We start from the raw sequence: 26,431 nt of genomic DNA, 5'->3' as shown, positions 1-26,431 counted from the left end.
GTGTTTCACGCGTCGTTACGCCAATTTTCCGCTGCAACGCCTCGATCTTTTTTCTCCACTTTCTTCCTCGCCATTCTCTTATATTACAACTTTTCGCGATCGCTTCTATCGTTTCTTCCTATCGCCGTGCTCGGTAAAGTTTTGAATTTCAAAAAAATTACACCCGCACGTGATTTGACCACTATAAATCACCGGCTATTCGATCGAGTGTTATTCTGCAAACAATCGGCAAGATCGAACATTGAACGACTACGAGACGGACAACCGTAATTCAGGGTCCTCGGTTTATCTAGCATACACACGCGTAGATCGACGGAATACCGTCCGCGGTTTTCCTGTTTTACCGTTAGGGCGGGAGATCGACGTGCTTGCAGGGCGTCCGTCCCTTGTCCTCTCTGGTCGAGAATAGGGTAGGTGATTTTATTCCCGAGTGTCGGACATCTGCGTACGTGCGTGCGTGTATGTGTTGAAAAGGGAAACAATATACACCTGCAATTCCATCATCAGAGAAATCTGTATAAATATTTATCCATTTAATCGACGAATCGATAAATCACACGAACAATTTTGCATCCAGTCGTACAGTAATCATCAGATCGGAGGAACACGGGATATAAAAATATTTTGAATAAGGAGTCTCGGCCATCGAGCTCCTCGAAACTTGCAGTCGGACTTGACACCACTCTCAATCTCTCCTCCACAACGCGCGGGGAAAATCGCACGTGTCCCCGCGGAGGAGGATAACTATGTTACCGATGCGGTAACGCCGCGCGGAACGCTCAAAACGGAAAGCTGGCCGGTGAGCGGGACCCGCGGGACTCGGCCTAGGTCTAACGGGACCGGGAACGGTCCTCCAAGCCGGCTCGAGAGAGTGGAACGCGGTCTGGCACCGGTTTAAAAGTGAAACTATGACTATTGTCGCGATCCGGACGACGCTGGCGGCGATCCTTCTGCCTCCTCGCGACTGCGGAGCACCGTTGTGACGTGAGGAACTTACACGCGGGACCGAGTCCACCAAGTCCACCTTGCACTATCCCTTTCGCCCCTTCGTCACTCCCTTTTTGCACCTTTTTCTTAGCCCTTACCTAGTCGTCGAATCACTATCACCACCACCACCACCACTACCACCATCGTCATCATTATCGGCTGGTCCTAAGATCACCCCTTCACCCCCATAGATCACTCGAACGCTGCATACCGATTGCATCGATCCCTGATTTTTTTTTGCTCATAACGTTTCTAGATTCACCTAAATTTTTTTTCTTTTTTTTTTTATTCTGGCTCGTTTAGTTTTCTTTCAATTTCACGTGGCTTCGACGCACTTACCTCAAATCATTCTTCATCTCTCCGTGTTCGTGTCCGACCTGAATACGTCCTCGCCCTCCTCGTCCTCTTCGAACCCGGCCCCGCTGTAATCTGCACACGCCGAAGACTACGAATAGTTAATACAAGGAAATATACTGTGTTTCATATGTATACTTTTATTGTTTTGTGAAGTATGTGAACGACGAAAGTTGAACGAACGAGAGGATAGTTTTGTGAATTTTTTGGAGATTCTTTTTCTTCAATTTTTATCTGTGAGTTATCTACAGCAACGAGGAAGATTTATTATTCTCTATCGTGACGGTGTTTTCATCGATGTCAGTTTAACGAAGAACCAAAAATGTAAGTCTCAACGTGCTTTCATTAGTAAACTTAATGTATTTTTACATATTTCTTATAATCCTAATATAATTGTTATATACTAACTATATCACTGCTGATTAATATTCAAATATACATGAACATGAATTTTACTAAAATTACTTTGAGATCGATAGAATATCCAACATTTTGTCACATAAAAATGATTGGCATCGTTTTAATTCGTGGGTTGAAAAATATTTGGTACCTTTCTGGTCAGATGATCGATATAATTTGACTTTTCCGTAAGTTCGATAAAAGGAAAAAATCGATTCATGTTTTCTCGCTCTCAATATTCAGAAGACTTTTTGTCCCCCGTTGCTAATTACAGGTGTTCGCGATTATACTTTTAAAAATTTCATAACCGAACATCGATCGACGGAGAGTCTTGGCTGAACGAGTGAGCATAATATACATATGTATATTTATATATATATATATCATACATATACCGGGTGTGTCAAACATCGTCCCTGCACCTACAACTGTAGGCGCGCGTCACACATGTGACATTGTAGAGTATGAGTAACTGACATGCGTAACGAAATATCCAGTGAATGCTAAAAATAATATCAGTAGACCCGCTTTTACGAAGAGAATTGAAACGCGGTTGCGCAACTTAACTTCACAACCACCGTCAGCCACTTTGTCGTTGTATTGGTACACCGTCCGCGCAGCTGCATAAAGTTACGAAATATGCCGGCGTAGACTTAGCAGCGGAATTTCAGACGTCTTGTCGAAGCCTTTTCGTCTTTATCTCATCAACCGTAAAAACTGATCGCTCTAACTATGCATAGACTCAAGAACCTACACGATATTTCGCTCTATCAGCATTTATAACGTGTCTTATAAATCTTCAACGACGACGGTGGCTCTTTCGATCTGAGAATCGGCGAGATATCAGTTGCAAATATTTAATCGTATCGACGAGATTGTCGTTCTTATCTCTCCGCGGGTTCCCTGCACTTCCACGGTTCGTTAGGTTCTTCATCCAGGAATATACCTCAAAGGGCCTCTACTGCTCGGATAGAACTTTCGATTTAATCACGTTTCTGAAGGAAACTTTTATGGTGTACAGAAACTTATCGCGAAAATTATACGTAGGTATCGCTTGTGCATATAAGGTATATACACGCTATTTATCATTCACAAATACAACGTTTAATGATTTTCCAACATTATAGGAGTTATCAGATGACTGATATTTTACTTTTTGTCGTCCTTTTTTTACAAATTATTTTTTCTTGTTTCTTAACGTGAAAAACTTCCGATTCATCGCTGATTCAATTTCCGTTGCTGAAATCTCTCTGCGCGGTATAAAAGAACGACGATGCGGTTTTCATTGTCTCACATGATTATTCATGAAAAACTGTATTCGTAATGTGGTTTAAGTATTTAGGTTTTACATAAATATAACTTTACGAATAAAGTCTACACGTTGTTAAATAAAAAATGTTGTCATGTCGCAGCGAAAAGCAAAATTGCACGTGTCTCATGAAGCTGCATTAATTGTACTCTCGATGAACTTCAGGTTAACTGTGATTTCGTCGCATTCGAGAATTAGTGAGTTTTTTTCTGCGGCCCACGTTATTCAAGAGGTGTTGATAGTGTGATTGGAAAACGATAAATTTGCGTATACATCGTACTGTGTATAACACAGGTGTTTTCCTGGCGCCAATTCTCGCGGTATGTACGTCCGTTCTTTGTACACATGTTGGTACAAAAAGTGAGATTTATGCTCTGGATCGAGTCGAATGGCGAGCATTGCGAGCACGCGGTTGCTAAAGTCAGTCACACACATGCAGCGGTAGCAGCAGCAACACAGAGTGAAAGTACAAAGTTATGATCGCTGTCCGTGACGCGGGAAATACGTGGATTCGTTTTTTAGTGCAGGTAGCGTGGACCTTGGTCAAGGGATACCGTATGTAATTCGGCTAACGGTTTTATGCCAGCGAAAAAAGGAATCGTTTGTGAAAGCCTGCGAATCGTGTATTGATTGTGGTTTTTGACGTTCGCACGAGGCGTCTGCATACCTCGAAATGCAATAATATTTTTTGATTTTTTATTCGATCCCATTTCTCGTGAACCTTTATACGCAATTGCGGAATTCCGGAGTTCGCCACGCTCGGATTCGCGGCCGTTGTACTTGCGCGTTATTATTGTAACCGGTAACGTCAACGTTGTCAATCAGCGAGTCAGGCCCAGGGTATACTAGTACATAGGTATGTTGTTGTTCTTCGATCCATCTCACAAAAATATCCAACACTAATGGATATCGCGTCATCCGGACGGAAGACGTTTGCGACCGCGAAGCCGTGAACGTTTTACGCTGGAAAAACACCCGCCACCACTTTTACCGTCGGGGATCTCTAGTCGAAATACCTCGCGGAAAAATGTATTCTACGAAATTATAATTACTGAAAAATGTTAAGTAGAGATACAAATTATTGTGTATCTCGTATAATGGAGTGATTGAGTATTTATTAATTATTGTTGAAATGTAAATTGGCCTCTGCAAATTTTTATTCGCAATTGATGAATTTGATCTGAGATTATAAAACATGTGCAATTGCCTATAAATTTGAGGTCATGTAAATCGACGGTTTTTATTATATTCCGGTTTTCTCTCACCTCTGCACAACAGTATAATCATTCCTGGATGTAAAGAATATCAGTCCAACATCTTAGAAATGCAGCAGACCGAGTAGATAATTAAATAATCAGAAATTGCGAGCTCCTTCCGTCTCCTCTTTGAAAAAACAAGACCCAAAAATGGCAAGTCAAGGTTCGATACCCTCGTCATCGGTTCACCATGCTGCAGTTGTTAGGATCGCGGAGCGTCGCGTTCGCAATACCGGAAGTAGAAGCAGCTAACATCTGCAGTACGGTTATAGACGGGATGCACGGGAGTCTGCGGGGTTCTAAACTAAGTTTGAATCCTTTGACGCTTCGGTTGTAGCTTCCAGTGTTGACGTTAGTTGTTCGAACCCTTTACCAAGCCTTCGAGGCGACATACGCACAGGCAGTGCACCATGCGGGGCACGACATCTTGCAGCGCATATTCCAGCCAATATTGCCAAAGTTCGGAAGGTAATCTAACGATCGGCGAAGCGACGAGCACAAGCCTTTCTTTCACTTTTCTCCTTACTCTTCATCCCATGTCCAGAGGCTGTTATTTTGTTGGGAAAAGCGAAAGTATCAACAGTAACGGCATCTCATTTGGACTGGCTACAGGTCATGTGTAGCTCTGTCGGGTTAAAAAGAAGAGAAGAGAAAAGAAAAGAAAAGAAAAGCAAAAAACTTGAACCCGATCGCACCATAAGTTGTCCCCAATTTTCGCACGCGTGGTAAAAATTCATTAACCAGCAAAGTCAATTTAACGCTCGGTCGATTTTCAAGAACAGTCTATGTTAGCAATGAATCATTCGTTGCTAAAAAATACGCTTGTGTTGCAATATTTTTCGGAAGAAAACAAAATTCCAGTAATCGTAAACGAGTACATACATATCACGAGATAAGTATAAAAATTAACATGAAAAAAAGTAGTGGCAATCTACTTTCGAAGTTACGAAACCACGTCTCTAATCAATAGTATATTCCCTTTTTTATCCAACAATTTTGCCAATAGTCAAAATAAGAAATAAAAAATAAGACAAACTTCCTCAAGGCGCTGTCTACGTCTACGACGGTCCATTACTGTTTCGCGTTGCGTTGCGTTGCTTCGTGTTGAGAAAAGAAAAAAAGATAGAAAGAAAGAAAGAAAGAAAGAAAGATGGAGAGAAGAAAAAAAAATCAGTACCGAACCTCTTTTCGCGGCACGAGCGCGAGCGCGGCCCGATGAGCCATCGGCGGCTGTCCCGTGTAGTGCGATAGATAGATCGGTGCCTCGCTGAATGAATGTGTGCGTCGGTGACCGCTGGCGCGTTGCGCCGGTGGAGGCCGACGAGGCGTTCGGGTCGACGCCCGCGCCTTCGGGCAACTCCGTCGGCGCTCGGCTCCGCTCGGCACTAGGTCAGTGATGGAGTCACTGCCCGCCCTGAGCCGCAAGGCAATGACACCGGGACGCCCGAGCCTCGCCGCGCCGCCACCCGCAATCGCTTCAGGCTCTACCGGCTAACCGGCGTTCCCCGGTTGTGCCCTGACGACCCTCCCAGAGCGACGCCGACGCCGACGCCGCGACGCGTTCTCCCGGCTTGCTACCGGCTACTATACCGGCTATACTATCCGCGAAGCGCTTCAACGCCGAAATTCCACCCGGCTGTTACTTCGTTTTCGAATGGGTTTCTCCTTCGTGCCGCGTCTCACTTGCGGTTTTTTACAGGTTTACTTTGCTGATTTTTCTTACCCGTTATATGATGCGATCTGATCGTGCATATAACAGGAAAAACCTCATCACGCCTTTCGTAGAAGTATAAAATAGGTACCCGGACTCGTTATACGGGCTGGTTGTAGAGTAGTTGCCAGATTCTTTTTCTATAATTGCAGTCGATTATTATTCTCTTGTACGATTTTAACGATTTCGAAATCGTTTATATTAGCATATTTTTTATAATGATGATAAAGTAACACTTGCACGGAATGAGGAGATAAAGAATTACACCTGATAGATATTTGGGATTTGCAACAACGTGTGAAAGATTGAAGAAAGAAAAAAAAACCAACGTTGAAATCACCCCACGTTTCTGCTGTGGAAATACCCCTCCGTTTGAACCTTCTGACCTTAATTTGCCGACGAGTCCGCCAGAGCGGCGATCGATAGGCTGGGGTTGATGTTTTGAGTTAATTCAACCTCATGTATAACCCACGAACTTCTGCAGATTCAATCATTATTTTGGGCAGTCGGTAAATTTGGTAAAGGACGCATTTGGGATTACTTGAATCTCTTGGTTTAAGTTTGACGGTATGAATGGTGTGATAACTCACGTTGAAGGTGCAGTTTTGAATGAATAGAATTTTTATCGCCAGACGTTTATACCGATGAAACTGAATAAACGTCTGGAATGTTAATATTAGCTTCTTATCGTCAGGTTATTCTTGCAGGAATTCGGTCAAGGCTTTAATGGTCCATTCAGTAGCCTGAACCGAAGTTTTTACAAACATCGGGATTATGCATTTTTCGTTTCCAATTATGCGATAAAAATTTTCAAGTCGGGCCAGGTCACATTTCACTGTCAGAAAATTCCCAGCATAATTATTCGATCGTTATTCGCTTCATTGGTTAAGCACTGCGAATAAAACTATGCGCATCCGGATCGACTTAATCGCGTTTGTTGCCATTTAGAATGTCCAGACTAAGCAGAGAAAAGTAATAATGAAATTCTAAATATATACCCAAAAGGCCATTTCTAGGCTTAGGCAAATGTTAGAGTCAGGCAAGCAGTAAACGATCCGCAGCTTGTATTGTACGTAATAGCACGTAATTCGGAATATCGAGAAAGCGTGGAGAAAGACGCAATCGTTGGCAATTTATATAGTCAATGACCTCCGCGGACTTATCTGAAGCATTAGCAATTACGCATTTCAATGCTTCTTTTCCCTCGTCTCAAGCCATAAGTTCGTTTTGATATCTCCCCGGTACACGGTCGTCTTCGTATCCATAACAGCAAGAGTTTCTCGTCATCTTTCGACGTAACGTAACTTCTATCCAAGATCACGGTTAAAAGATGATTTAGCGCTCAAGCATCGTAAGTTTGCGCAGATCACGTCTAAAAGTATCAGCTTGTCGAGTATGGAAACTCGTGCAAGTTTTTCCTCGAGTCGCATGAAATATTATACACTTAATATAGATTTGCTGTCTTAATATTATACACTGTATAATTTTACATGCAGAATATTTAATTGCTCTGAACTGAGTTACATGTATACCTATAGGTATACATATACGTAGTCGTATATCGTTTCACATAGCAATATTCTCGTTGGCCCGATCTGTCTTTCCAGAGTCCGCACATAAGTTTTAATACTCGGAACTAACGTGGTGGTATGAATTTTTCAGCAGCGCAAAAGATTCATGCGTTATGCATGCCGGATAATTTTTGACTTCCGATTACGCCGCCGTACTCTGTCATCATCGCTTTATTCGCACACAGATATTTTTCCGTGTTAAGTCTACGACTTTTCGTATTCTAGATGTTGCATGCTTTTCTTCGGAAAAAATCTCTGCGACTGATTTTGCTTGATAACGTCAATTCCGGCGATTCGCTGCATGTAACATTACAACACAAATGTAACGGATCAGCTAAATTCTTTAGCTCGAATCAAACAAACTCACCACTTCCTGAAACTGTTTAACATATTCTATAAATAATTGAAAGCGTCATAAACTCGTCTACTGCAGATGTGCATACACTCTTGTGTTACGGCTCACGATTAGCCGCCACATTTGGCACTTTATTGCTCGACACGGCTTACGCGCGTTTTACGCGCAATGAAACCGGATAGGTGAAAAAAAAAAAGAATCACCTCACTTTGATATCGGAAAGTAAAAAATAAAGTCAATGTTACATTTGATTCATTTGAAGTATAAAACTCTTTCTTAAAAATATATTCATATATTTCTATATTATAATTAAGTGCAAAATTCGAAGGAATCATTTGACGTGAAAATAATTTTCCCTATTAAGACGTAAATTTTTCTCGCAAAAATGAAAATGAGGGAAAAAAAAAGGAGAGAAAATTAGCAGGGGAAAAGATGTCCTCATCGTCATTGACCGTGCGAATCGCGTTGCGGAAAGTGCGTTTATCCCTTTATGCTTTGACCGTTCGCGTTGCGGTAGGACTTTCGATTGACCGTTACTTTGCTCTCTTCACTCTCAGCTTGCGGCATGGCATGTCTACTGTGCTCACTCGCTTTCTCGTTAGCGCGTCCACGTTTCTGTTGCTCTTGCGGGTCTACAGTCGTCCGGTTGGCTACGTTCACCGCAGACACGCGCTTACTTACTTTCTTTCACTCTCGATTATAGAAAGGTGCGCCGCGCAGGAACGAGAAGGTCAAATTCATCGGGCCCATTCGAAGTGAGGTCGTCGAGGTGGCGGGGCGGAGTAAATTGAACCGACAATGCGACAGAAGTGTCTTTTAATACGTAAAATACCGGAGATCACGACCATTTTATTATTTCACGCGTCACCCGTCATCCCGATGACCTTGGGACCGACCGGCTTACCGTCAAATCTCGGGGGGCCTTTTTTTATTTTATTTTTAATTCCTTTTTTTCCCTCCACTTCGTAAGTGCCGCGTGACGACGGCGAGGGAGCCACGATCGACTTTCGTTACGGGACCAGAGGTGACGGAAAAATATGGCCGACTTATCGGGTGATTTATCGAATAATTGTTATATTCATTGCTTTATAGTCGAATCGGATCACTAGATTCAGATACAATGAATATTCAAATATTTAATACCCGGAACGTCTTGTCTATCCGTCTTAATTACCTTGCAGTTTAAAAAAAGTCGACTGTCATCTTCGTTTATGCGTTACTTTATACATGTATATATACATTTATATTTAACACCGTCTTTGAGGATTGGATGCTATTTATTTTATTCATTTATCGAATTCTTGGAACGTTTCAAAACTATTTATATTTAACGGTGTTTCGCTCACCTAACTCGATTCTTGTTTTTACCCACGAAAATTGTGGCCTTGTTATACGGAATCTTTAATCTACGCTTCGCGTTTTCATGACACATTTGAATTAGAATCACTGCGTAGAGGCGGTATTTAGAAATGATTCTCGAAACAAGTTCACTGCATCATGATTTTATTACGTTTCTCGAGATTCTTGCCTCCTTGAAGTAGAAAATCGTTGTGAAGGAAAAATATAACGAAAATGTTTCTTTCTTTTTCAATTCCTTATAAAATATAAATAGATCTTCTTGGAAGAAGTTTATCATACGCTATACTTCACCTTTCGATTTTCTACGTTTTTCTAGCATCCAATTCGAATACCTGTATTTGGGGAAACATCCGAATTTTGCAAATTTCATAAAAATTTAAATAATTGTAAATCAGTATTGAAAAAAAGCAATTCGATAATTGAGCCTGAATTCCTTATTTTATCTCGAACGCCACTCATTCCCAAATCCGAAGAGAATAAAACGTTCTGAAGTTGCGTTACTATCAGGATGTCCAAGAAGCGCCAATCGAATGAATTTGCAATTCAGAAATTAAAAATCTAATTCTCTCGACGTGACAACACAAATCAATTACAATTGCACTGTAAAATTTTCAGCCGTAAATTGAGAGCCCGCAGATTAGTGTGAGAAGGTATAGCAGCTTGGAAGTCATGTTGGGTGCTGGTTAGAATAATGAGAATTCTATATTACATTATATATTACAGGTTTTGATTAACCTATATATCATTATTCACTCTGTCGATTGCATTTTCTGTGCTTCGCAATCCCGCGCATAAGATTTTCACCTCTTTAAAAATCCAACATTTAGTCCCCTATCTCGTAGCTGTTCTACTTTTCTACCCGAGCCCATAATTTTATTCTCCCTGATCTCCGTAAGTTCCCGACGTATTCATTGATCGCGACCTTGCGAGTGCATGTCGAGCGGTAATTCTGGAGACTTTGAATCCTCTTCTTTTATAGAAATACTGAATCTGGTGTAAAAGCAAGTGTCTCGAGGTATCGAAAGTGAGTCTATTCCAAAGTGTGTATGGTAGAGGTTTGGTTAGCGGTACCAGGAGTAGCAGCGAGGAGACAAGCAGGAGGAGGATAGCGGTCCGCACGTCCCGTATATCGTGAACAGTCAGTCAGTCAGTCAGTCAGTCGTAAGTCGTAAGTCGTAAGTCGCAACACGTTGTGTAACTCTGCTTGCCCGGGACGAAAGAACGAACCTCTCTGTTAAACCACCTCCTGCACCGTAGGCGACTTTCACCTCCTGCAGATCGGCGCAGAGGCCGTTGCACCTGCGCGTTCACCAAGTATATCGCCGTAAGGCGAACCGAAGCACTCTCACTTGCTTCACGTTACGCCTAACCTGTCCTACTCACGATCACCGAGCTCTACCAAGGCCCAACCACTGCCATTGTCCAATGACGCCTGCGTCCCCCCCCCCCCCCCCCCCCCTTGCGACAAATTCAGGTGACAATGTCGCATAGGAGGACGAAGATCATAAAATGTATGATATGTTTCTTACCGTATAGCATCGTGTGTATTTGATAGTTTGCAAGCAAATTATTCATATATATATATATATTATAATAATAATCTGCTTGCCACTTTCGCAAGCGAGATAAATCGTTTTTTCGCAGCTTGACTCTTCGATATATATTTTTATACCGAGACCATCTCTAGAAACTAAACAGCAACTGCGCATGCGCCAAATAATTCAATCTCATTGGTCAGCGAAATTGCCCCGCGGCGTAATTTTCGTCAGCAAACCAAGGGGACCAACATACAAAAAATATGACAAGGCTGTGAATCTCTCGCGCCTAAAGTAGCGGATTGAGGTTATGTTAATATTTATTCCTATTTCGCGAGAATTGTCTAAGAATAGTGTCATTCAACAATACCGTCGTCGATATTCGAAGATATTCAATCGACATAATAAAGGCTCGAATGGAGAAACAAATATCAAAAGCTGCAGAAATTGGGTTAGTTATTTATTGAAGAAATCTGAAATAAAATGTGAAACGTCATCAACGAGTGGGAGTCTAGACAAACTGAGGCAGGTAAGTGAAAATATTGTTTATCTCAAAAAGATTCTTTATTCACATAAAATTAATAATAAGTACATTGTTGAAACCCAGTAGAAGGTAGCTCCGGAGTAGATTTCTTACAGTGCAGTACTCCAGAAACCAGTTATCAGTGCCGATGAACATGAAATGAGTAATTAAATCAGTAACAAGGAATAAAAATTAATTATTGATTGTAAACACAAAGTTTAGGAGCACAAAAAGTTAGCGATCACAGCAAACGTACTTGACAAATGTCCTAATACCCTCAGAAACCCTCAAAGACTCCGTTGAATAGTTGACAAAGTTTATGCAAGTCCATTGTACAACAGTCGATGTTCCGTTAACAAAGAAGAGTTCACCAGACATCCAAGTACGAAAAGATAAAAAGGACAACAGTTAATTTCACAGTGTAACTCATGTTACTAAAGAAAAATTAGGAAACAACGCAATAACGTACAGGACAATCATCCCATAGCTCAAGGAGACCAATCTTCACTTCCGTGATAAAAATAAATGGATCGTTGAATCTCAGTAGAAGGTGCCTCCGGAGTAGATTTGTTACAGTGCAGTGGTCCCGAAGCCAGTAATCCGTACCGATAAACATGAAATAAATAAATAAAATCAGTAACGAGAAATAAAAAAAAATTGGGTATCTTGAACACAAAGCTTAGGAGTACAAAAAGTAGCAAGTCACAGTAGACGTACCTGATGCAATACCCTAAAAAAATCCTCGCTGACTCCGTTGAATAGTTGACAAAGTTTACGCAACTCCAATGTACCACAGTCGATGTTCAGTTAACAAAGAAGGGTTGACCAGACATCCAAAAACAGAAAAAGAACAGCAGTCAATTTTACAGTCTAACTCGTATTATTGAAGGAAAAAGTAAACAAAACGATAACTTACCGGACAATCGTCCTACAACTCAAGGAGACCAATCTCAACTTCCCTACTGATCACCCATGATCATCTGGCCACTGGTTCCCTTTCAATAAATGCTCAAAATGCCCTCCAGCAGCTGCAGCGCAGTAACCGAGCCGATCGTAAAATGCATTTGTTGTGTTCGATATAACATCTGGCGACAGGTTCTGCAGAATGTCCAAAATTCTGGCTTGCAGTGCTGCAAGGCCTTCAATTCTACCTTGTGCATAGAGAACATTTTTCAAATGGCCCCACAAGCCATAGTCCAGAGGGGCGAGATCAGGGGAACGAGCTGGCCATTCCACCTCCGGGCTTCCTCTACCGATCCAACGTCCAGGGAACTCTTGGTCGAGGTAATCCCGGACGGCTCGTGTAAAGTGAGCCGGGGCTCCATCCTGCTGAAACCAAACAGGTTCGCCCTAAAATACAGAAAAAGACACGTTACTTTTAGTAAGCATAACAAGTATTTATTTCAAAATCACAGGGAGTCTGCTAATAAAAAGGCCCCCCTCACACGATAAGGTACACTCACGATTTCTTCAATCAGCCTAAGAGCTGGTACGATGTGGTCCCTAAGTAACCGAAGATACTTTTCACCGTTGAGGTTCCCATCGATGAAAAATGGCCCGATCAGCCGATTACCAATGGCGCCGAGCCAGACGTTGAGCTTCAACGGGTACTGCGTGCCGGCCTGAATGAACAGACGAGGGTTGCTTCGGCACCAGGCTCTGGTGTTCTGCCTGTTGGGTTTTCCGAGAAGTATCACCGTACTTTCATCGGAGAAACAAATGCGACTCAACAAGCCCTCATCTGCATTCAGACGTTCCATCATCTCTTGGCTGAAGCGAAGACGATTATCGCCATCACCAACCAAGAGTTCGTGATGTACTTGAAACTTGTACGATTTGTACTTAGCTTCACGCAGCACTCTTCTGACCGACGCCTTGGAAATCTCAAGCTCCTGTGCAACATGGCTGGTTGGCTTGAAGGGATCCTCTTCGATGGTCAAGCAGATGTCCAGCTTGGTATCCCAACTTAGTTGCCGGTTTGGCTGGACCACTTTCTTCGTCCTCTCGTCGACACTCCCAGTTTGCTCAAACTTCAGGACCATGTTCCTGATTGTCGCGATGGACGGTATCGGTCGATCCGGGTGGGCAGCCGCGAAATGATCTCTATTTTCCCGGTACGTCAGTCCTTGATGGTGATGCTTCACCAGCTCCACTTTTTCTTGAACAGAAAACTTGTAATTAGGCATTTTCAACCTGTAAAAAACTTCACAAAAGGATTACGATACTTATCAAACACGAGGTTCACCACGTGCAATCTTTTTGCAAAGTGGCCAGTTTACGCGCGCGGGAGAGTTTATATTCGCGGGTGGAGAAGTTGGGAAACTTTACAGATAGATGATTTGATTGGCTGATATCGGTCGCGACGTTGGTCTCATCCAATCAGATTGTGGTAGCTGCGTGATTTTCGCGCCCTCGCGGGTGTTTTTCAGTATGCACAGAATTATGATACGTACTATTGTCTGGCTAAATACCACGTGGTGATCTGTTTCTGACTTTCAGTTTAAGAAATCGATATCCTTCCTTATCATTACGTGGGAAAACATGGAAATGGTTCCGCGATGAGAACGGCGACGTTTAATTACCGCGTGTTCAGCGGTTCGGATAAACAAATTTTGATAACCTCGCGAGCATGATGTGACATTCGCGATTCGATGAATTTTGTTGATTTCGGGAAAATATGGACTATAAGAAAAATTAACAATTCAAAGTCAATAAATGGAACTTACAAACGCATCACCTGAAACGATATCCAACGATCGGTAACTCGTGATTGTAATTTTCGAACGTGGAGTCAGTTGATGTCACATGGCAATGAGTTACAATAACGTTCATTTTTCATGCAATTTTTTACAAATCAGTTGTGTCCAAAAATATTAGAAGCTCCTAACTGATCATGATACCTTCTAATATTTTCAGATAGGAAACAATCCATCATCGAAGTGGGACTAAAGTTGTCAGGCATCGAAGCGTGTAAGTAAATTTCTGATTCTGTGATCTTTGCATATGACAATATTTTCACGTGTATTTAATGATAAAATTCGTCTTTTTTGGTAGGCTCAAAGTTTCAAGTGTGGTTAATGGGAGGAAAATCATACCTTACCTAATGGTCCAAACGTTGATGGCAAGGACCCTGATTTCTCGATTGGTGCCACCATTCCAACCATCGACCCTGATTGTTCCGTTGTTTCATCAGGCAACAGATACCCAAGGGAATTTCTTCAGGTCGTCGCCACCTTCTGAACATCAGTTGAGACAAAACTAAAGAGCACGACACGCCACAGATCATGATTTCTAAATATTCGATCATTTTAGATTGATCGAGCCAATAGTAATAAGTTTGTTTTTCAACAGTTGCTACTAATTAATTTTGCCGAGGAATCATTCCGTGCACCATTGTAATCCAAGCGGTATTATTAGCTCGCATTTCTTTTCAAATTTTATTCTTTTTAGTTTTGATATTTTATTTCTTACTCTCTTGGTATTCAATTCAGATGAATAGTGTTTCAAGTCTTGAATCAGATTCTACGAATGAGTTTTGATAGGTAAATTGAACCAATCTCAATCTAACAATGTTGGATAACTTCAGTAGAAAATATCTTTGAAGCCAATATTAATTGACGGTATCATCTGACTAGCTAGTTGCAGCTATCATCCATGCTTCAGTCTCGTTCAACTCCAGCAACGTCTACAGAATGCATTCACTTACTAGTACACGTTACAAATGATCACTTGGTCTACAGTAGGATTTACTTGCTGGCTAACTTTTTTATTATGAATCTCTATCAGGGAGTTATCCGGTAACTTCTCGATAGCTTGAAACCAGATTCAATTTTACACTCTTACCATGGTCCTTCACTTAGACTGAAAGTTTGTGAATCTACATTTATTACAATTACTTCTGCATCCCATATTAACACTGTCCGAAACAAAAAAATCTCATCCTGAGATTGGAAATGGAACTCGCAACGCAAAAGTTATCTAGTGGCACAAGTTGAAAACAAGGAATTTTATAACGGTTTCAGCGACATAGGAATTCCTTCCGCATATTCATGTTACCGGATGATGTTCCGAGCACTATGAAGAAGATACTTTATTGGATTTAGGTTTGAGTCTATTGTTCTTAAATAACAGCAAGTAGGAGATTATTTGAGAAAATGTTTTCATGAACTTCGTTCAAAATTAGGTATTCATTTGTTTCAAAGGAACAAGGGCTAGAATCTTGAATTTGATAAGTTAATATCTTCATATTATTGATCTGAACATTTCTTTAAAACATGGTTATCCTGAAAGGTAATTGTGATACTGAGGTACATTTTGAAAATGTCTATTTTCAAATTGGGTCACAGAATGTTCCTCAGTTTTACTCTTCGGAATAGATTTTCTTTGTTTCGAACTGCACCAACATGAAATTCAGAAATTATTCCAGTAAATGAAATATTTTGATTTTAGTATTAGGTTCCTTTCATTTATTTAATCGAACATTGCTGAAAATTCACAAAATGAACTCGAATAATTATTGGGTAATTTTCTGTAGTCGTAACAACAATTTTGTTGAACTAAATTCTAGAAAAAGAGATTCACAGTTGTGTTATTAACGGTAAGATATTCCAATTTCTTGAACAATCAAGAATCATCAAATCTAATGTTACCTTCTGAAATTACCAGAGAGTGACAAAGTTGATTAAAAGATATGTTGCACGCGATATGAAATTAAAAGAAACTGTAAGACCCACAACTTCTTCCAACAACCAACAAAAGAAGTGATAATGTTTGCATGTGTCATGAATTGAATAGGGGGAGCAGATATCAGCGAATAGCAGAGATGCAATTATTCTTACTGCATTGTCTGTTGATAGAAAAAAATGTCATTTTTATTCTTAATGTATGAAGTAATGAAAATGATTGAATAAATTGTCCCTACTTACCTGCTTTGTTTCTTCCAAGCACCAAACATTTAAACAGATTTCTTGTTTCACTCGATTAAGACGAATTGTAAAAGAGCATTAGCATTAAATTCCGACCGTTCTTTCAAGAATCAACTTTCTGGCGCAATGACAAATACTTCCCAAGCCTTTGCGAGTCACTACCTCGATTATTTGACACTCTAACCTCAAAATAGCGTATGAACTACATGGCCGACAAAAACAAAGGTTGACAGCTGAAATTCGGGGTGGCCAGACTGCACGGACGGCGGATTTAAACTCGCGCATGCGCAGTTGCTGTATAGTTTCTAGAGATGGTCCCGGTATGTATACTGCATGTATTACACATGATGTATTTACACAAGAAGAGTTGTACGTCGCAAAGATTCAATCTTTTTGACAGTTTTATTTTCAGCTATTGGAAATTGTTTTATTTTTTCATGATGATTTTTTTTTTTTTTTTTTTTTTTTTAGACCGCTATATAATTGAGACATTCTCCCAGGCTTAATCCTGACTTTTCATTGCCAAAGCAGAGACACGTTTTATTGTGCGTAGATAATTAATACCGTTGAAAAGTATACATAATCATGATATGATACCTGACATGCCCAATGCTACAAATAAAAAAGAATCATCATTCTTGATCAATACTGGTTAGATTATTTTAACTAGGAAGAATTGAAATCGGTGACATGTACTATAATTATATCAATTTCTTTTTCTTTTGTTACTATTAATTACCTTCGAATATATCGCAGTGCGGACTGATTAAAACGGAACACCCTGTATCGATTTATCATCTTGTATCAATCAATTGAACGGACGACTGGCAGCAACGTCAGCAAAGAATCTGTCACCTTTTATTAGTCAGGTATTTTTATTGCCTGCGAAAGTATACCTAATATAAGTATGTATGAGCAAATCTTGTCAGCCTTCTCGGTTTCCTGATTCTTCTGTACAAAGAGGCATATATCTTCCGAGAAAGATGAATCGCCTGTTTATATTTGTAGGGGGGCTTCGGTCGCTATGCTGAAACTGACGTCATGACAGTTAATTTGTGCGAGACGGTTTTTTGCGGTCAGTTAACTGTGGGCATCGCGGTAACGTATCGAGGTTGATAATGTAGATTTCTTTTAACGCGTCCTCGTCGTATAACTGATCGTAAATAACGAATCAAAGCCTCGAACGAGTATCAACCGAAATCAGTGCGTGAAAAATTGTCCCAAGCTTTTCGGTCGGTCACTAATCTCTCTGATCTCTGCATCATCGAGTATTTCCAACGAGTGATTCCACTCAACTAATGTATGTACCAATATTATATATATTTATGTATAATAGATATATATGTATATGAAACTAAAAATATCCAAGATTTTTTCCTCACTTCCATTTCGGCACCTGGTAAATGAGTAATTTTTAACTTGAAGAGAAATTTCGATGCGTGAATAAACTCGTTTAATCTTATTTTATTTTAATCGTGCTGTTCTATAAATTATTTTCTCCCGAAAAATTATCAGCTGGTTTTTTTCCTATCCATTCTCGTATACATCTAACGATGAGTAATTGTTCTCGAAGTGGTTTAAAATCGCAAGTTTTGACTCTTAATTGAGCATCACAATAATCGAAGACGGCTGGACGATCGGTCGGTGTATCGGTGATCAGCACTTATGCGCTCGTGACGGGAACCAATGACACGCTAAATTCACGTTTAGTCAATTATCTGATTTGATTTCCTTTCATTTCGCACTTCAGTTCACTGACACTCGCGTGGGTATTCACACGTCGTGGCAATGGTGAGCTATTTTCTCATCGTTTTCTTCTCGAAGAGTACAAGATAAATGGACAATATCTCGTCAGATAAACCTGTGAGATTTCGTAAGAGCTTTTTATTCACTTTATCCTGTCAAGCTGCAGAGAATAAAAGAATAACACCGGAATACAATGTCGTTTGGATAACGGATTTAATACGATTAACAAAAATATAAAAAAGACAAAGCAGAGTCGGAAAACCGTAGAGTGAGATAAAACTTATCATCACATGTAATCGAATGAGTTTCTCAACATTGCCAACAAAGAATATACAGGCATTTTAATTTGGAGATTACTGATTCAAATAACATGTGAATCATTAATCATGTATTAGTCAAATGTATGTGTATAATATCCTACGACTGACGGTGAGCTCCGATTACTTTTGCGAAATTCGAATACCTAACAGCATCGATATCGTCTGTAGAAAATCCATTACACGGTTTTTCGAAATCAGCTGAAGTTTTGGCAACAATTAAAAGGTGGAGGTAGGAGGGCAATGTAAAAAAGTTGAAAAAATTCGAATAAGATGACTTTCAATATGACTCTAATTAGGTCCTAAAAAGCACATAATCCCCGTCTTGATTCACTCGATCTGAAACACTTATATCTTCGGAAGTTTTTGCCTGTGCTCTGCTATACATGCTGACGTCACACGCAGCTATCAGAGGAATGTGAAAACGGAGCTTTCGAATAAATATATCCAGCACCTGAGTTTCGATTATGACATCTAAATAACACTTAATTTACACTACACATATCACATTATCGGATTTTTTTTTTTTTTTATATGGCTCTGCTGATGTTATCAACGTCACGATCTTGCTATGTGGCATATGTATAATATGTAATACGTATACATATATTGTACCTACATACGAATATACACACTTGCGTAATAAAATCATCGTACCTATATAAAAGTACATTAAACATACAAACCTGCAGTATCTCTAACTACGGTAGAAACGTGACGATTATGCCAACTGCACAGTGCTAATTACTTTGCGGTTTACCATTTACAATTTGTAGATTACAGTTTTAGTCGCGAGAGTTGAAAGTGGGAAAAGAGGTAGTAACGAGGAGCGGCAGGGTGGCGGTGGAGGGGAAGGGGGGGGGGGGGGATCATCGTCCTCCCAGAGAAAGTTGTTCGCTAGACTTAGACACCCAGTATATATGTATATGTATTAGCACTCGGTACGAAGTGCAAAAATGCGTATTTACACCGTGAACGTGTGTTAATATGCATTATATGGACGTGCATACTTATGCGGAACGAAGTTTGTGCGAAGTGGGTACGGGTAGATTATATATATGTGTGCTGCATGCACCCAAGATACATTGTATGCAGAATGGGAAAACGATTGAACACAGGATTACGATAACCGTCTGACCCGTAGCTGGTAAGTCAGGGGGTGTTGAATTCGGATGCACGAGCGGTTGAAGGTGTGTAAGGTGTACACCGGATCAGCCGAGGGATCTGGGAGGGAGGGTGGAAAACCTGGAGGTGAAGGCAATGTCGTTGTGATAATTGTTTTTTTTTTATATTGGTGTGCAGAGTGAAGAAAGGAAAATTAAAGGAATAATTGGGCTCAGAAAGGTTCTTATTCGTTTATTTCGAGGGAATAAAATTTATTTTATTTATCATGCGAAGTTGCATGTAGGAAGTTCTGAAAATCTGTTGCAGGCTGACGAAGGAATTGATTGATCGGTACTCGAGCTATTACGTAATATACGTGATGTTGAATAATTATGCTCGCGTAAATAAATAGTTTTGTGTAAAACGAAATGAATAAAGCGATGTAGGGCATTCGATTCAACGATGTGCAAATTTCTCGTCTTGTATCTTTTGTATTTGATCTAGTTTCGTTGAAATATGTATTTGAATTTTTTGCATTTTTTATGCAAAGTCTCTGCGCGGTTTGAATTAATATTCTCTGCAATATAATGCCTACAGAATTTATTGTGTTGGAATTAGTAACGTTGACGTGACGAAACATGCGGTGGGAAAAACGCGATGACTTTGAAATTATTATAGAATGATGTTGAAAAAGTTGAGAGTTTTTCAAAATACGACAACGGTCCCTTTTATCTACGGTTTTCTAAAGTTAAGACAGTCCTAAAGTTGGGGGAAAAAAAAAAATTTTCCTAAATTCACGCTATAGTTACACTAACTTGAACCTCCTCAGAATTTTGACTACTTTTTTCATAACGCAGCGCGGCGATAAATTGTAACTACGATTGAGAGATGAAAATTCTCTACGATCTCGTCGAAGGGAAGGGTTACAATAATAGAGCAAAAGGTAAAAAAATCAACATTCCTTCAACACGGGTGTGAAGTATTTTCTGGACCACCTGTGACTCATTCCTCGGGAGACATTGACCACCGGGTGCGCTGAGTGCAGACTTCTGCGCTTGTGTCGCAGCGTGCGTGTGGCTAAGCTATATATACACATTAGACACACGCCCATATGCAGATGTCGCACACGCGTGTCTCGTAGGTGAATGTTTTACGACTCGCACACGCTTTGTTGTGCCCTGCATGCACTCTCGCACTCGCGTTGGGAACGCAGCGGCAAGGCGGAAGCGCATTCGTCGGCGCAGCGTGCAGCGTTAAGTAAGACCCTGCGAGACATCACATCTCTCGTGGTTCTCTTCTCCGCTAATTGACCCGCCGCCGCTGCGCTATCCGCTGCTCAATGGAATCTGCGATAATTTAGATAATTGTACAATTTACAGAGAGCTTCTATCGTTTCTCGTTTTTACTGTTCAACTTTTACCCCGTTTACGTGTTGATTTTTAACAAATTTTTGCCTTCAATTATTTGATTAGATGATTTCGCATGAAACTCTTATCTGTATATAGTGCAGAGTGTGGCGAGGCGATGCTGCGATGCAGAGATCAAGTCCTTCTAAATGCGGTATCGGGTGACTTTGTCTCTCCCGATACTCAACGCCCACGCAAGCGATTTTGTACTCCCCTGAGCGCTACACACACATACATATACGTGCCGCATAATTCAGCCCCGCTCATTCGGGATGCAGCGCACGTAGGTATGTGTTGGACTACATATCCACTTAACAGATAAAAATACGCCATGGGAGCGATGACTGCTGGATAAAAATATCAAATGCATCACCGGCGACATTGGTTTGGTTCTTGATTTGCGTTAACGTCGCGAGGGACATGCTTCCACGATCTATGAATGAGGGGGGGAGGTACGAGAATAAAAAAAAAAAATAAGAAACACGTGAAACGAAAGAAAATATGAAAATAACAGGCTTGAAAACGCGCCAATACCGTATACCTTTCTGTCGACGGAAATTCATTCGCCGGCACTTCGGTGCAGTCTTTGAATTTTATACCCATCGTCATCATCATCATCGTCGTCGTCATTACATCTTTACGGGAATTTGCTTGCAGTGTAAGTTCAGCGTAAGAGTAAATTAGAAGAAATTGCGCTGCACGGGATTTAAATACGAGTGGAGATATTTTCTTTTGATGATTTTTTACATCCCATTTCGCAATCGCGTACAACACGCCTCTGGTTTATTGCCCGTCTTTCCTTTCTATTTTACTTACTTTGTTTTTATCTCATTGGCCCTTCACTCGTTTCATTGCCTTCCGCCACCAAAGAAGAAATCATTTGAACGGGGATTTTATCCCCGTAGCCGAGGGTCCAGAGGCTGGTTTATGTGTTCAACCAAATATATAAGAACTTCGAGATCTTGTGTTCTATCTTAATTCGGTCGAGCGAAATGATCGTTTGTCAGCTGATGCGAATTGAGACAAATTCTTAGTCGATGCGCGTAAACGGAAGACATGGTTTGGTTTTATAAAATGTGAAAATTATTTACACTCGATGATAATATTTGAAATTCAATTCAACCAAAATTGATTCCAATTTGCAGCGTGCTTTGTTTTAAAGTACAAGGGAACTTTTGCTGGAACCTTTTTGAAATTTTTCGAAAGTGACAGGCTTTGGCTGTTGATTAATCCCAGTTATACGTAGCTGCAATTGAAAAATGAATTGAAACTACTATTCGTTTTATGCTGTTCCAGTCACTTTAGTTTTACGCCCTATCCAACTTTCCCTCAATATTTCCGATGGATTACAGCTATGACTGTATTTCTGCGCATTGAATAGTGCTACGAAAGACGCAGAATTAGTTTTTTTGTCATTATTTTTTTACTTTCAATACCACCTTTACACCATACGTACGTTTGTAACAAAGCGAAAATCTAAATTTTCCAATTCACTCATTGAATTTTCCTTTAACTCATGTATTAGACTATTCCCAGATGGCATGAATTTGAAGTTCGCGTGTCATACCTTTATTTATTACACGATCCTTATTTATTTCCCGTAAGACAGAGGGGGTTAACCTACTTCGTGTATCACCGGAAGGTGCTCACGTGCCCCGTAACACGCGTTTTCCCGCGCTCATTCCACAGCCGTGTCGTTCCAAACGTTCCAAACATTCCGCAACTCTAAGTTATACTCAATCCAGAAACGCATCATACACCTTGTACCTACATTATACTATCATTCTCGACTGGATACATACTCAGACGGAATTTATTCCATTAATATTATCTCCGTTCTCATCGCAACGAATGAAATTGTTTTTTTTTTTTAATTCCTCTCACATTTACTCTCAGTTCTGTTCTCTCTCTCTCTCTCTCTCTCCTTTCGTTATTATTTTTTCTTGTATATATTCTTACCTTTGTATTTTTATCTTATTTTTAAGTAGCAATGATAACTATCATTAGGTTAATTTCTTACCCTGGGTTATACTTGCTACTTATGTATCTATTTTGTCCCAAAGTGTTCTAGGGAATAAAATACACGATCTCTCTCTCTCTCTCTCTCTCTCTCTCTCTCTCTCTCTCTCTCTCTCTCTCTCTCTCTCTTTCTCTCTGCCTCCCGCTTTTTAACTATTCATTGTTTTTCCTTTTTTCTATGACTTTTTTTCATCGGTTCATAACTCCCGCAACACGTCATGAAAAGGGAGGGGTGGGGAGGGAAGGCCGCGGTTCGTGCCTCATCGTCAGCTACAACGAGAAGCGTGCCTCTGTGCCTCGTGCTCCAGTCGTTGACCCTGCGATGCCGCGTCGAGTCGTTGCTTGCGAACGACGGGAGGCGCCGTATACGTCTGATCGCGGTAGGGTCGTAGCAAGGCTTGCATACACACGCCTCTCTATATACGCAATAATATGTGCGAGACGCGTGTATGTGCGAAAATAACCATACATATATATATATATATATATATATATATATATATATATATATATATATGCGTGTGTGTGTGTAACCCAGTTGCGCGTATAACGTGTGACGTTTAACATTAGGTACAGTTGTTATAGATACACACAGACAAATTCATATATATATATATATATATATATATATACATATCATATATTCATACATATATATATATGGTTATTTTCGCACATGTATTGCGGTAAATGTACGTCGTGGTGTATGCGTAATGCATATATATATATATAACACGCTTATAACCCGTTGTATGTATACGAATAGGGAAAGAGGTACATTCACATATGTTCAGCAGGGAAATAAGTTAGGCGTGGGCGCGAATCGCGACACGGGGCACCGGAACTCGGATGTTCCCAGGAAATTTGCCAAGTTCTATTCTTCGACCCTTATAACTATACTTAACCCTCTATGCTTAATTTACTTCGTTCAACCCTCGGCTGTCGGGCACTCAATTAGCGACCATTTTCCTTCATCTCCGAAAGTGACAACGGCTTAAACAATCGTAGAAATTTTCCATAAGGTCCCTCCGGGGTAAAGGAGGATACAGATCGAGAATTATATGTCTACCTGTATTGCAGACGATGAATAACGAGATTGCCAAGTAACTACCGGAAGTACGAGTAATTCTAATACTGTTTGTAATTAATATTTTAGTTATGTAGGTTTTAATCTGAAAGAAAAGAAGCTCGTGGGGTATAAGCGAATGAAAAATATATTTCGAGTATTTTTCTTAGCTTTGAATAAAGCTTAATGCATATGTAGACAAAAGCTGCAGTAAGTAATCGCCGTAAGAGTCGTGCAATGATAACTCGTAGCCAAAAGTACCTATTGCAAGAAGATGAACCGATTGCCAATATTTTTAAGGACAATCACGAAATATATTTCGTCTTTGATACTTTGGTCGAATGAGTGTCACGAGTTCTCCAATTACCGTGACTTTATAACTCGTTGAATCTGGTTATTGTTGAAGAACGATAATTTATGCCAATCAAATTCATGTTAGACTGATTGCTCCAATTCCTCACCGGATAATGTGTCCAACTCTATACATGACATGAGTAAATTCTTGCAAATCTTGAAATTATCCTAATTCTGTACGAGTCATTATCGATCCGTATAAATTCATCAAGCAGCTGGACACTTTATATTGATGTTATGGAAAACCGAATGAATTTGTCAAGAAGCTCATTTACAATCGTTTTGAACCTCTTGCAAAGTATATAATTAAAATAGTACCTATTCACTTTTGAATTGATTTGCATACAAAGGTTTTTTTGGCAATTTATTAGGAAGTACCGTCTAGCCGGCAATCGTTGCGAGGTAGGAAATTCCGAAGTTTGAAGTGCTGCGAAAGGTTGAAAAAATGAAGTTAAAAAAAAAATTTGCGATTCTATTGCGAAACGGAAAGTATAAAACCGCCGTGAAAATCCCACAAGAAGATCTATGACTCGACGCCGCAGGATGCTGCAGTGTCGAAGTAATGACTCGTCTCTCTCTCTTTCTCTCTCGATCGTGCCGCGGCAGGCAAGCCTAGGATCACAGAGCTCGTGACGCGGAAGTCATCCTTTTCTGATCTTCTTCGACGTCCGTGGAGCCGCAAACGCGAAACGCGGATGTCGGAGAATAAAGTGCCCGTAAGCGCGGATCACTCGGAGGCGAATTTTTATAAACCTGCAGTGTACAGCAAATGGAAAGAAGGGACGCGGGGGAGGAAGACGGCAACTCTGGGTCACTAGTGAAAGTCTAGTCTAGTTGACGACGAGACCGCAGAGATGGAGGCGAACGATTCTACTCGCGAGAAAGAGGTACTCAAGGTACCTTACCTTATACCTCGCTTCCTGTATGGTGGACGACCAGACTCGACTTTGACGTCGTCTGCATTGCAATTATCGTTACGGATTTATTCATCTGCAAGGCATCCTTTCAAACGGAATTCGGTTTGAGGAAAGATCACATTTCTTGCAGTAAAAAAAAAAAAAAAAAAAAACCAAAACGTTTGATTTTGCTCATAACCGTGATGATCTGTAGGAGAAAATTTGTTTTCTAAATCTATCACGCTAAATATCGTAAGTGAAATGATTATTTCTAGGAATTCGTTCGAATGAAAGTGAAATCGTAGCTAAACTTTACATCTTTTTAAGTAACTGTAACTTCGTCGTCTGACAATTTTTTTGACCAGTCATCAAATTGGTTTTGCATTATCACGTACTTGTATAAAACTCACAAAAATAATCATGATTTTCTGTGTATCAACGGCTTGTAAACTATCAACTGACTTCGAGTAATTCTCAGCCACGACAAGCACACTTCGGGTTGCACGACGTTTCTTCGACGATCCCCTGACGTGCAGAAATATTCGCATGCGTCGTACTTACAGCGGGAATGGTCACGCATGCACCTCGTGGGAGCAAGAACGTGCCGAGATGACCCAGTTACTGACCTGCGCCTTGGTGTTTCCTGACGGCATGGTGAACGGTCGACGGTGTAGCGCGCTCGCGGGTCCCAGCAATAGAAAAGCTCATGAACCGGGGTAACATTACCGTTTATAGAGAGACGTCGCTTACGGGCGTTTGTGGGCGTCGGTGGGCGTCGCCGCAATAATAACTCCCGGTTCTCCAGAGGGAAACATAGGCCAGAAACGCAACGTCCCTACGGCGGATTGACCTCAACTATAAACTTTCACCGTTTCTTTACCCCCCGCCTCGTGCGCTAGTCGCACATATTTACTTTGCCTATTACTAGCCTACGTCATCCGATGCTTGCGATCGTGCGACCGCAGACTAGAAACCTTTTTTAACCCTAATTGGTCACTCTTCGGTAGAATCGCGTAACGGTCACACAGGGTAAAATTTACCCCAAAAAGTGATATCTTGCTTCAAAGATGAGTTTTAAAAATCTGAAAAACAAAAAATAAAAATTTCTAGGTGTCGTTTAAGGAACGCAGAAAAAGCTCTTACAGTTTTTATAACTAAAATTGATTTTTAAAATATTGTAAAACATCAACAAAGTTGAGGTAACGGGAAATTTTTTTTTTTTCACAAAATTAATATCAA

General features: G+C 40.5%; 1 protein-coding gene across 1 annotated transcript in view; it reads left to right on the top strand.

Annotated features, from left to right (window-relative positions):
- Positions 1-1,497: 1,497 nt before the first annotated feature.
- Positions 1,498-26,431, top strand: part of LOC124407009 (hormone receptor 4) — a 109,398-nt gene continuing 84,464 nt past the window's right edge. Inside the window, exon 1 of the mRNA XM_046882779.1 lies at positions 1,498-1,665. The gene's annotated coding sequence lies outside the window, so the exon portion shown is untranslated. The remainder of the gene's footprint in view (positions 1,666-26,431) is intronic.

The sequence above is a fragment of the Diprion similis genome, chromosome 6, assembly GCF_021155765.1.
Source record: "Diprion similis isolate iyDipSimi1 chromosome 6, iyDipSimi1.1, whole genome shotgun sequence".
In the NCBI taxonomy this organism is placed as follows: Eukaryota; Metazoa; Arthropoda; class Insecta; order Hymenoptera; family Diprionidae; genus Diprion; species Diprion similis.
The sequence above is the reverse complement of the archived record's forward strand: the minus strand, read 5'-3'. Positions and strand labels throughout refer to the sequence as shown.